We start from the raw sequence: 13,875 nt of genomic DNA, 5'->3' as shown, positions 1-13,875 counted from the left end.
CTTTATATACAACGGCGGCCAGGCGACGCGATTGGCTCGGCTTGGAGAACCAATCGTTGACAAGCTTTTAGAAGTTCAGCGCGATGCCATTGGGTGCGAAAGGAGGGCGGGGTGCGGAGTTCGGGATGGCGACCCGCCCCTTTGGTTATTAGACTGGGCATGGGCGGAGAAGAGGAGGAGTTGGAATGAAGGGGAGACGTTCAGACGTCAAAGGGAATCCTGCCTGTGATTGGCTATCAGGGATTTGGAGACTATGAAAGGTAGCCTTGCCTAAAAGGAAAGGCGATTTGGATTTTTGTCCGCTGTGCTGGAGCTGATGAGGCGTGAGATGTCCCTGTAATATATTTTATGCATGCGTAATACCTTGTACATAAAAGAAGGGAGTGGACCAAAGCATGGGACAATACTGCACATATGTTTAAAAGGAACTCTTTTCTTTATTTTTTTTTCAGAATTCAATCAAGTATTGAATATATGGGAGTCAAACCATGATTTTAAGTCAGATTGGTCTTTGGGCAGATTGGATGAAATAAAATATGTTGGTGAAGTATGAACAATTTTCTTTTAATTTTATGCAGTTCATTGTAAATAGAAAAAAACAACAACTGATGATGTGATTTAAAGGTTATGGATATACTGTAGATGCAATATGAAATGTGACTGAGTACTGCAGCTCCTTGTTACAGCTAGTATTGTGCTGGTGAACCCGTAAGAGAAACATTACAATGTAATTGTGATTTCTTAAATCAATTCTGATGAATTGAAACAATATTAATAATTCCATACCTTTTTTTAGTACATATTGGACTAAATCTGGGCTAAAGGAAAATGTAGTTGAGCTGGTTAATTTCAGTAGATTTAATGCTTAACCTGTGGAAGATGAAGCAGCTGGGCCAGATCTGGAGATTTTTCATATTTGAAACTGGGTGAGGCTTCACTCGCCCACTCAGAGTTGTATATAATCTGAAGGTCCACCTGGACTTGCAACTCTTGCTTGATGATTAGGAGGCAGTACAAGGCTCCAGCAGATGATACCACTCTAATGGCAGAAAGCGAAGAGGAACTAAAGAGCCACTTGTTGCGAGTGAAGAAGGAGAGTGCAAAAGTTGGGTTGAAACTAAACATCAAGAAAACCAAGATCATGACATCCGGCCCTCTCAATTCTTGGCAAATAGATGGGGAAGAAATGGAGGTAGTGACAGATTTTATTTTTCTGGGCTCCAAGATCACCGCAGACGGGGACTGCAGCCAAGAAATTAAAAGACGTTTGCTCCTGGGGAGGAAAGCCATGGCAAATCTAGAGAGCACACTAAAAAGCAGAGACATCACCCTGCCAACAAAAGTGCGTATAGTCAATGCTATGGTCTTCCCAGTTGCAACGTATGGCTGTGAAAGTTAGACCATAAGAAAGGCTGAGTGCCAAAGAATTGAAGCCTTTAAGCTATGGTGCTGGAGAAGACTCCTGCCAGTCCCTTGGACTGCATGGTGATCAAACTGGTCAGTCCTAGAGGAGATCAACCCTGATTGCTCTTTAGAAGGCCAGATCCTGAGGCGGAAACTCAAATACTTTGGCCACCTAATGAGAAGGAAGGACTCACTGGAGAAGAGCCTAATGCTGGGAAAGATTGAGGGCAATAGAAGAAGGGGACAACAGAGAATGAGGTGGCTGGATGGAGTCACTGAAGCAGTAGGCATGAGCCTAAATGGACTCCAGAAGATGGCAGAGAACAGGAAGGCCTGGAGGAACATTGTCCATGGGGTCACAATGGGTCGGACACAACTTCGCAACTAACAACAACAACAAGGCTCCAACTTGTGTTCCAGTTGCCTCTCTTTCTGGATTAAGACTTTAAGAGGACCTGCTCATAACCACTCACATCTTGGTTATCTTTCATTTCGATTCTGCAGTATGCTATACATGGAACTGCCCTTGAAGATCATCCAGATGCTGCTGCAACTGGTGCAGGGGCATGAGTAGTAATGGGCAAACATCAGTACACCTATGTAACACCACTATTCCATAAGGTGTACTGGTTCCGTATAGACTTCCAGATGCAAGTCAAAGTACTGTTTATCACTTATAATGCTTGTGTGGCACAGACCTGGATAATTCTGTCCATTCCATTAGATTGTACAGGGTGAGCATACTCCAGTCCCCCAAGCAGTATTATCTAACGAGACCTCAATGTGCCCTTTCTATTGCTGTACCTGTACTTTGGAACAAGTCCCCCCTCCCCCCACTGGAGGTTTGGATGGCTGCTATTAGGCTTTTGTGGAATCATGAAGACCTGGCTTTTCTTACAAGGCACTGGGCCAGGATAATAATTGTGCCCATTCTGCTGGGTGAATAAGATAAAAGATAAGATGAACTTTACTGTCATTTTTTACTGTGGGCACAACGACACACATCAAAAATGAAATTTAGTTCTCTGCTCTCAAAATGAACACATACATGACACACCTAAACATACTATATTCAACATATGTATAGACCTACACCCCTACATATACATAACATAAGAGCTTGTTATGCCCAACATTGGGTATGTGTACCTTACAGGATATAACTTGGCCTGTTATATTAGCTTTTTAAAATGTTTTGTTCAATTTGGAGTGTTCTTGCTGTTTACTGATGCATGCTGCTGAGATATATAAATTATGAGTAGGAGGGGCTGCTAAATGTCTTTAGTATAACACTAAATGAATATTTTTAAAAATTATTGAGTAAATTATTATTTACTCAGTGAGTAAATACTATGAGACCATTGAGATGATGGGTTCATTTGTGCGATACATTGTACATACAATTTAAAGCTTTTGAACCATTCATTGATTGGGAGTGCTGTATAACATATCACATTAAGGTATAGGTTGATTGACCATTATTTATCGAATAAATCACAACATTAGAGTTCACACAACCTTCTAAGACAAAAGTAGTAACTCCACAAGCACTGGTTTCATACACCATGCTATGTCAAACCAAACAATCCACGTTGTGAATTTTGGGTGATGCATAAAAATATGTTTATACATCTGATTTTTCTGAGAAGAGCCATTGCTCTCTTTCATATGTCTTCAGCTTCATTCTTTTAGAATTATAGCTGAGTGTGATACATTGGCATAAACTCAACTTAGTTATAGTGGCATGGTGCATTTCTCCCTTAGCCTTTGACTTCAATGTGGTGCTTCTATCTTTGCAATGCTTTTGCCAAGACTCTTTATACATCTTACTGTTCAGTTTTACTTTTACATGAGTAGGTTGTTGTTGTTTTTGATTCAATGGTATTGTGGCAATCAGTCTGCTGATCTCAACAGAGTTGTTGAACTCTTATTGAACTGTTGTTGTTTGTTGAACTGTCAACATTAAGTGCTTGTAATTCTCCAGTGAGTGGGTCTTGACAACCTAAAAGCTCCAAGTCCATGTTTCAGTAAAATACTCAAAAGCTGGACAACATGCAGTCACAGCCTCATTTGTAAAGTTTCTAGAGCATTCTCACCCTGGACTGCCAAGATTTGGTGGCAAAGCTGCCAATTTCTCTTTGTATGATTTTTTCCTGGTTTTAGATCCCTCTGAAAAGACAAAGTACAAGCATTACAATCTGCAAAGTTTTGAAAAGTTGAGAACTGTCTGAAAACATTACTCCCCTCTAGGATTTTATCACATCAGGCTTCAGTAGCCCTTTAAAAAAGGGGAAAAATGACATTTGCTTTCTCCTACCTGGTTCATCATATAATTTAGAATGTTGTGTGAACCAGTCCTTCTGAAGCACAGCCAGACCACTTGGCTTGTCCATGCTGTTGCTTAGTATAGCAACCATGTAAGTGATAATAAACTTAAGAGCTAAGAGCTGTACTTTACATTGCCTTCAAGGTTAGTAAGGATCTTATTTTTGGTACTTAACATTCTATATGCCAAACAACTGAAGTATTACCCAAACATAGCTATCCATGATACTATGCGGGGTCCTTGGTGCTGTCTGAGCTTGGTTGTTTTCTTGCAGATGTTTCATTACCCAAACTAGGTAACATCATCATTGCTAATACCTAGTTTGGGTATGAAACATCTATAAGAAAACAACCAAGCTCAGACAGCACCAAGGACCCCTCATTTCAACGCTGAGCTACAAATATTCTCATTTATTGGTACTTTATTTGTCATTTGAAATATAAATGTGAATTTAAGAGCTTTATAGACAAGGAAAGGATAATCTTGGGGGACCAACTGCTGTACTTTTGCTTTGGCAGCTATAGATGGCACATGGACTGGGCAGTGATGTAGTGGATACACTGGAGGAAATGGGACTTTAAACCTATTTGTCCTGATTGGACATTCACTTTGTGAGCCTAGAACATTAAGGAGCACACTTAGAAGCATTAAGTGTCTTCTTCTTTTTATTGAAAATAAGCCTTGCCAATTTTGGTGCCAAGATTTTAGGGGCCATGAACCCTTATATAGAAAATGTTCTCCAGTGTGGGAGGCACACTGATAAAAACTGAGGGCATTCTGACATTTATTCTAACAACACAGAGCTGAGAAGATGGGATTGCACTGAAATAACAAGTAAGAAAAACTGGGTTGAAAATGTGGCTTCTTCAGCAGGACCAAGATGAGTTGTGATCTAGCTCCCTTGATAAACCAAGATGATTTTTCTAATGGGTTTTGCTGTTTCTCTAATGTGGGTTATATTATTTTTGACACACACATTCAGGGTGGATAGCAGCGTTGAGCCTCTTATCTTTATCCACAGTACTGGAAACATTTGAATAAAAGGACCCTCAAACTGAGTTTCTTGGGAAATATGCAAAATGGCAACTAAAAATGAGGAAAAAAAATGTGACCATGGCATATATCAAGGGTCTTCAAACTTGGCCCTTTTATGACTTGTGGACTTCAACTCCCAGAATGGGAGCTGGCTGAGGAATTCTGAGAGTTGAAGTCCACAAGTCATAAAAGGGCCAAGTTTGAAGACCCCTGGCATATATGTGTCAGGAGCTGTGCTGCCTAGATTAATCTGAGATCCCTTCCAACCCTTTTATTCTAAGCGGGCAGACTTATTTGTTTTTCATAATAATTACGTTGGGAATATAAGCAGTTCTTAATTTACAATCATTCACTTGGCAAGAGTTTGTTTGGTGCAACAGCAACAAAAGAAGTGACTTACAACCAGTCCTCACGCTTACAACCATTACAGCACAGCCAGGGTCATATAATCAAAATTTGGACACTTGGCAAACAGCATGTTGCACCATCCTGGAGTCACAAGATCACCATTTGCAACCTTCCCAGCTGGATTCCAACAAGCAAAGTCAATGGGGGGGGGGAAATCCAGGTTTGCTTAATGACTGCATGATTCACTTAAGAACTGCAATGATTCACTTAACAATTGTGACGACAAAAAATATCATAAAATCAGGTATGACTCACTTAACAACAGCCTTGCCTAGCAACATAAATTCTAGTCCCCATTATGGATGCAAGTCGAGGACTAACTGTTAGAGGCGCTGACATAATGTGATTACAAAGTATGCTGCTCTCCAATTGCTCATCACATCACTCATGTTTTCTAGTGTAATTAATGGAAGTTGATCAAGACATGTCCTACTTTGGATTTTCCATGTTGACTGAAGCTTGGTGGATGGAAGCACACCTTTTTGTTGTGAAAGTGGAGACTGAGAGGAATTTTCAGAGAATAGGTAACACAATTTGACTAATTAGCTATTGACTTCTAACAGTGATTAGGAAATTCTAACTCTCACAGGGGTGTCAAACTGCCGGCCCGGTTGCATCATGCGAAGGCTGCGCCCACCCCAGCTCTGGCAATGCGAAAAAAGTTGCAATACGTCACAGCATGTCACATGATGCAGCAAGTTTGACACCCGTGCTCTAAAGCTTCAGCTACAGTAAAACAGCCAGGGATGAAGACATTCTGGGTATCTTGATTCATTCTTTGGATGTCCCCTCTTTGATATAAAATGCCTCTTGATTTTACTGCATAATGAAGATAGTGAGAGAAATTTTAGTTTATCTGGCAACTCTGCATTGGTTTTATTGAACTTTTTTTATGCAGTCTTGGTGCAGTTCCTTGGTACAGCAGGTGTTATGATACAGATTAAGTTGCAGTCCAAGTGTGAGATTCCAGAATCGCTTAACAGCCGTGTGAGAAAAACAGACCATCCTAGGCTTGAAAATAATTAAACAGAAAGATTGAAGAAGAACAAAGAAATGTCCGCTGCAGTTAATTACTTAGCACTGGAGGGGTGTGAATAGGATATACTATAGAGAGGTTTGCTAATTCTGCAGAAAAACCTGTGTAGGCAGGTTTTTATAGTGATGTGTTTGTAAAAGAACATAGCAAAACCTCGATCGTTTGTCCCTTGACTGTAAATAACTAGCAACCCAGGAAGTTCCTTTTTTTAAACCTGTGGTTTCCAGGGATGTCATAATGATATGTTGCATTTTAGTGGAGTGATTTAAATACATTGTGCTGGTTGTTTACCACAGCTGCTTGCTGCGTAATGTTGAAGCCCTTCAGACTGGTTTACATTTCTCTCTGTATATTTCTCCTGTTTTAGGAGCTACGTGGTCTTACTTCACAAAGAACAGCTCTGTCTTTGAAAAGCTGTCCAGTCCGTATCCCTGTTAAAGAAGAATATACCTCGGGAAGAACAGCACTGGCTTTGGTAGTGTGTACTCACAATGAGTGCCTGGATTACAGGCAGTGTAGTTCTACAGCTTTCCTGGCACAGATTTCCCCATTAGGGGAAAGCATTAGGGTGAGAGCATCTTACTAATTTTAAATCTGGATCTGTCTATATAAATTACAAGCCACCAAGTTTACCTTGATCTTTTTCTCCTTTTATTTACAAGCCACCAATTTTACCTTGATCTCTTTCTCTTCTTTGGCCCTTAATATGCATACAGGTAGTCCTTGACTTACAGCCTCAATTAAGCCCAACATTTGTGTTGCTAAGCAAGACAGTTAAGTGAGTTGCACCCCATTTTATGACTTTTTTTGCCACCGTTGTTAAGCGAATCACTGCAGCTAGTTTAGAAGCCAGCTGGGAAGGTTACAAATGGTGTTCACATGACCCTGGGACACTGCAACTATCATAGACACATGCCAGTTGTCAAGCGCCTGAATTTTGATGCTGCAATGATCAAAGTCACTTTTCCCCATCACTAATAAATGGTTGTAGGTCAAGGACTACCTGTATTCTCTTTTCTGGCTAGAGTAGCTAACTCTATTTGATTGTCTAGCTTTATTTGTATTCATACACAATATGGCAAGATAAAAACAATATGGTAAAGCTAAACACTTCCCTTGATTTGAGAGGAGCTCCTGGGGTTTAGACAGAGTTAAGCCATAATATAATTTGGTTTCGGCTTCATGTGTTTTGTGAACCTTGCCTTCATGGTATTTTTTAGCACGTTTTAAGTTTTATCTAGCAAATTGGCTCAGTGATCTTTCCCTGGTTCAGTGGATCTCCTCATAAAACCCACATCTTCACTTAGTGCAGACATGTCAAACACAAGGCCCGGGGGCCGGATCCGGCCCGCAAAGTGGTTTCATGCGGCCCGCGAAGCCATCCTGGAAACAGTGAGGGAACGGTCCCTGCTGCCTTGGCCCTGGCCCAGAGACCCTCCTCCTGCCAGAGACCCTCAGATCTGTCCCACTCCTGCCCAGGCCCCCATAGGCACCCTTGATGCGAACGATGTAGAGCTGGCCATGCCCACCCAGTAGGCCATACGCACTCTAGCCACACCCACCCAGTAGGCCACACCCACCTGGCCCCCTGAGGGCAACCGCAATGCTGATGCGGCCCTCAATGAAATTGAGTTTGACACCCCTGACTTAGTGCTTTTCAGAGAAAACAGGTTACACTGATCCTATCAACTCTCAGCATGAGATTTGCACAAGGAGCTTCCTGCTTTATGGAACCCTTAATTAGCTTTCTCCAGAAATGTTTGCCATTTATGTAATCAGCCTTTGAAAGCAGACTACAATACCCAGCTACTTCTGCAATAAAATGTGTGCGTGTGGCAAGACAACGAAGGCACGTTCCCAGCCTTGCAGAATACACAGCCAAAAATTCCCAGATATGCACATGCTGCAGTTTCATCCACATTAAGGAATATGTGTTTGGGGTGTGTAGCCCAGGTTTGGTTCTCAGATAGCTGAAGTAAGCAAGTGCTGAGTTGTACAGGTGATAGGTACAGATAGTCCTTGACTTACGACCACAGTTGAGCCCCAAATTTCTGTTGCTAAGCAAGGCAGTTGTTATGTGAGTTGTGTCCCATTTTGTGACCTTTTTTTTGCTATAGTTGGTACCCAAATCACTGCAGTTAACAGAACCATGCAATCATTAAACAAATCTGTTTTCTGCCATTGACTTTGTCAGAAACCAGCTGGGGAAGGTTAGCAATGGTGATCACGTGATCCCGGGACTCTGCAACTGTTATAGTTACATGCCAGTTGCCAAGCACTGAATTTTGATCACTTGACCATGGGAATGCTGCAGTGGTGATAAGGGTAAAAAACAACAACACCAGTCATAAGTTTTCACTGCTTTTGCAACTCTGAACGGTCACTAAACAAATGGTTGTAACATGGAGTATCTGTAGTAAAGCTAGATGAAATGGCAAGACTTTACCAGTCACTGTTCCACTCTGGGATAGTGTGATCGGATTATACTATCAAAATTCAGCAACAAAAAAGCTGGCTATGAAAACATGATTTTAGACTGTTTGGGGAAAAAGATTAAGGTTGGGGTTCGGAGGGCTATCGCTCCCTTTTTCACTGATCTGAAAATAATTATTGTGCCCCTTCTTGTGATATCAAACACTTTCTAGATGGTTTCCTACAGCTCTCCAGGTGGTTGGGAGGCTGAGTTGTGCCTCCCAACCTCACAGATATTGCTATCTCTAGTGTAGTGTGCAAATATTAAGAAACTGGAACAAACTGGAACATATCCAGTGGTAGATTTGGGTAACAGGAGTAGTTCTGTTTGCTCCATACACACAGGGAATCCCCATCCAAAGGAGAGTCCAGCAATTTAAATAATCACAAGGATTGATACTTAACCTCATTCATTGCAGGAAAATCTTAAATGCTTTTTCCTACTTTTTTTTGTTTCTCTAGAAACTCCCACTTCCTGGGCCATTTATTTCAAAAGGTAGGAAACAATAAAAGAAAAATCATTTTGAGGACTGAACAGGAAGACCCTAAAGGTCTTGAGAATGGGACCCTTTGTGGAACATTTGGCTAGGTTAAACGTAGCCTGGAGATAAGAAGATCAGTGGGAGAGGGGCAGGGTTGTATGATGTATTTGGAAAACCACAGTTGGCAGAGCTCCCACATTTTAAGCTATGGTTTACAGCGGATGACTTTGTAGAACATATGAAGGCCCAAGCCAAAGAAATATTATAATATAATGAAATGGGTGAACCTCACCTATTTATATGACTCTGAAATCATATCTCATATCCAAACCAGCCTTTTTTAAATCATTGAGTCAGAAGGGCTGGGTGCTCTGATCTGTAAACCATGGTGACTGGATTCATATCACTGACTAAGCTGAGCTAAATAAAGCATGTTATGACTGCCTCCACACAAAACAAAGAAGTCATCATTTGAATAAATCCCACTGGTTAGGTTTGTATAAGGTCTCAGTCACATAGGTACATACCAGAGACTAAGCCAGAAACAAGTGGATCTTATGTAGGGTTAATATGTAGGGTTTGTGGCTTAAGCTTTTGGGCGAACCATATCAATGAGAAAAACCATTGGCTTGCCTCAGGCCAGTTTCTGAATAAATGCCCAGCCAAGAGGCCAAGGAGCACGTTGGCTAGGAAATTCTGGGAGTTGAAGTCCAGATATCTTAAAAGTTGCCAAGGTTGAGAAATACTAATCTGGCATGATTAACTCAGTGATAACTTTTGGAAGTGTTCTGGTATTATGTCCAAGGTATTATGTCCATGTCCATAGTAAGGGGATGGTTGGAAAAAGGAACTTCTACTATTTGTAGATAGATAGATAGATAGATAGATAGATAGATAGATAGATAGATAGATAGATAGATAGACAGACAGACAGACAGACAGACAGACAGACAGACAGACAGACAGACAGACAGACAGACAGACATTTTTTTACTGTGGGCACAATGGCACATGTTAAAAATGAAATGTAGTTGCTCTCAAAGTGTACACACATTCAAACATACTATATACAATATATGTATAGAACTACACCCTTACATATAAGTAACATATAAATATTAATCACTGTTAATCACATTAATCACATATAAATATTAATAAACAAATATTAATCATTTATGCTGAAGTTTTAAAGGGCAGCAGATTTGAAACACTCTGGGTGTAGGATTTAAAGGACCCTTATCTAAGACTTTGTCTACATAACCCACTTAAGATGTTTGGTTATCAAGCTACAGGCTGCCTTTGCATCACAGGCTGACGTTTGTTACTTTTAACAGTATTTCTTCATGCCTTAATGTGGTCTGTGATTCCCATTCTGGTCATGTTGTGTCATGTCTTATTTTGATCACATCATGTGATCCAATTACCTTCAAAACATCTGTTAGGCTAGGAATGGCTGGGACTGTTAAAAATGAGACTGGAAAAGAGCACGCTGGGTTGATGAGATCAGGCAAGAGAAGCGTTTTAAACCTGGAAACATTTGGTGATGCTGTGAAACTTTGGAAAGAATGAAGAGAGCTAATCTACAAAGGAGCTGAAATACGGCTGTGACTAAACAGACTGAAAACACCCAGGAGCAAGGAGAGCAAATTGAATGGAGAATTAAGGTATACAAATTCCTTGGGGAGAAGACAGCACCTGTTTGGGTCTTGCATAAGATATAGGTTGTTACCAGCTTCAGAAAGAAAGCCAAGACAAACAACCCATTCTATAGAAACCTAGCCAGTGATTAATATTTATTGAAGGCCATTATTTAAAAGTGCCAATGATAGCAGCAGCATCAAGACATACCAAAACAGACTCATCACAATTGCTACATCAACACTTGGAATGCTGCATCCAGTTTTGGTCACCACGATGTAAAAAAGATGTTGAGACCCTAGAAAGAGTGCAGAGAAGAGCAACAAAGATGATTAGGGGACTCAAGGCTATAACATATAAAGAACGGTTGCTGGGATTGGGTATGTCTAGTTTACTGAAAAGAAGGTCGAGGGGTGACGTGATAGCAGTGTTCCAACATCTCAGGGGTTACCACAAAGAAGTCATGCCAGTGGTGGGATTCAGCTGGTTCGCACCAGTTTGGCAGAACTGGTAGCTAATTTTTTGTTGCCCAGGCCCAGAACGGATTTCCGGAAACGGCATCCAAACAGAGAACCGGTTGTTCGCATATTTGAATCCCACCACTGAGTCAAGCTATTCTCCAAAGCACCCGAAGGCAGGACAAGAAGCAATGGATGGAAACTAAGGAAGGAGAGAAGCAACCTAGAACTAAGGAAGAATTTCCTGACAGTGAGAACAATTAACCAGTGGAACGATTTGCCTCCAAAAGTTGTGAATGTTCCAACATTGGAAGTTTTTAAGAAGAGATTGAACAACCATTTGTCTGAAATGGTATCCTGCCTGAGCAGGGAGCAGACTAGAAGACCTTCAAGGTCCCTTCCAAGTCTGTTATTCTATTCGTTTGTTAATTGCAAGGGTACCAAGGATACCAGTTTGGCGCAATGGTTAAGGGACTAGCCTAGAATGTGAGTTCTAGTCCTGCCTTAGGTATGGAAAGTGGCTGGGTGACTTTGAACCCATCACATTCTCAACCTGGGCTATTTTATGACATATGGAATTTAATTCCCAGATTTCCCCAGCCAGCATGCTAAAAATGTAAAATGGCCAAAATTGAGAAATACTGCTACAGCGATAGGCTTCTAACCAATTGACCTCAATTGATTGTTTGATTTTGATTTAGGCAGAATATATAAACAAGCCATTATGTCTTATTCAGTAACCTCTCATTGTGAGAAATGGTCTAATAAAATATATAAATCTAGCCATTCTGTGCATGTTTATATAAAAGCAACTAAAGCTGGATTCAGTGGGACTTATTTCTGGACAACCATATGTAATACTCAGCTTTATAGTTTGTTGGGTTTTTAGCACAAGGCAAATAAACAAAATTATATTATCACAATTTGGGGTGGGGTGGGAGCTGACACTATGGTGTTCAAGTGGCAGAAATGGAATTTAGGCTTTCAATGAACTGACTTTCAGTTAGGTCTAGACCAGGGGTAGTCAACCTTGGCTCTTTTATGACTCGTTGACTTCAACTCCCAGAATTCTTGAGTCAGCCATGCTGGCTCAGGAATTCTGGGAGTTGAAGTCCACAAGTCATAAGAGCCAAGGTTGACTACCCTTGGTCTAGACTATATATTCCGAATTTAACATATTTAATGCATTCAAATATAGGCAGTGTTTAAAGAATGAAACAGAAATTTAAATTAATTGTATCTGTCTGGAATTCAGAAGAAACTCACTATTCATACATTGTCCAGAATTCAGGCTGTTGCAATGAAGTTTAGGGTCACAATCATGCAACACTTTAGGATGGTGTTCTAAGGCACTTCAGAGTGTAAAAGCAGTATGGGTAGACTTCGACTTACAGCCATTCATTTAGTGACTGAAGTTACAGCAGCATTGGACAAAAAGAGATTTATGACCATTTTTCAGACTTATGACTGTTGCAGCATGCCCATGGTCATGTGATCGAAATTTATGATGGTTGCAGTGTCCCGGGGTCATGTGATCACATTTTGCGACCTTCTGACAAACAAAGTCAATGGGCTAGCCAGATTCACTCTTACAACCATGTTGCTAACTTAACAACTGCAGTGATTCACTTAACAACAGTGGCAAGAAAGGTCATAAAATAAAACTTAACAATTGTCTTGCTTAGCAACAGAAATTCTGGGCTCAGTTGCAGTTGTAAGTCAAGGAGTACCTGGACTTGTTTATAACTGCTTAAACTTTGTGCCTTTTCCAGAGATTGTGCCCTTTGAAGTTGCCTAAAACAGCGGCAAAACACTGCTTTATTCAAGCTCCCCTGGTCTCTGAACTACTTTGAGACTGCACCTAAAGTGATGCAGTTCCTCAAGTATTTATACATTTAATCCGGACAGTTTCCCTTGGGTTCCTACAGTACATCCTACTCTGCTGCTCCTCTCTCCAGCCTCAGTTGGCCACTTTGCCCTTCACGTGATGGACTGTGGCAGCCCGTGTGATTTGCTTAATGGGCATCTGTGACCTGGCTGTCAGAAAATTGCATAAGTCACCACAGGTGGTTGGATTAAGTGGCAGTGAGAGCAAAAAGAGCCAAGGGCAGTGAGGGTGAAAAAGAAAGGGAAAGTGGCAGAGAAAGAATCAGATCAGTGCAAAGGTCTTCACAATGAAGGCTGAAAACTAAAAAAAAAGTTATTTGATATTCATAATACAAAGAACGTGGTCCAGCTTCAACATCAATGCAAAGACTCTTGCTTAAACATTTATAGAATGAACTAGGATATCAATCCTTTACACACACACACACACACACACACACACACACACACACCCATCTCTCTTATATATATATGTTTGTGTGTGTGTGTGTGTGTGTGTGTGTGTGTGTGTGTGTGTGTGTGTATGTCTATCTATCTATATTCAATATAGACAGTATATAGATATATGTACGGATAAAACAATGGATGTAACTTACTTCAGTTTATTCCATAAATGTTTAAGCAAGTATATATAAGAACATGTGAGAGGCTGAAGATAAATGCATTTTTGTAAGTGAAATTCTGTGACAATAAATACTAAAGAATCTCTGTTTCATCTTAAAAAAC

At 40.7% G+C, this 13,875-nt stretch overlaps 1 long non-coding RNA gene across 1 annotated transcript; it reads left to right on the top strand.

Annotated features, from left to right (window-relative positions):
* Positions 1-99: 99 nt before the first annotated feature.
* On the top strand, positions 100-13,586 carry LOC308671962. Its single transcript, XR_014027313.1, has 4 exons — positions 100-547; positions 5,572-5,697; positions 6,577-6,777; positions 8,404-13,586. It is a non-coding gene; the product is annotated as an uncharacterized lncRNA (long non-coding RNA).
* Positions 13,587-13,875: the final 289 nt, after the last annotated feature.

This window comes from Vipera berus, assembly GCF_964194415.1.
Source record: "Vipera berus genome assembly, chromosome: 9".
In the NCBI taxonomy this organism is placed as follows: domain Eukaryota; kingdom Metazoa; phylum Chordata; class Lepidosauria; order Squamata; family Viperidae; genus Vipera; species Vipera berus.
The sequence above is the reverse complement of the archived record's forward strand: the minus strand, read 5'-3'. Positions and strand labels throughout refer to the sequence as shown.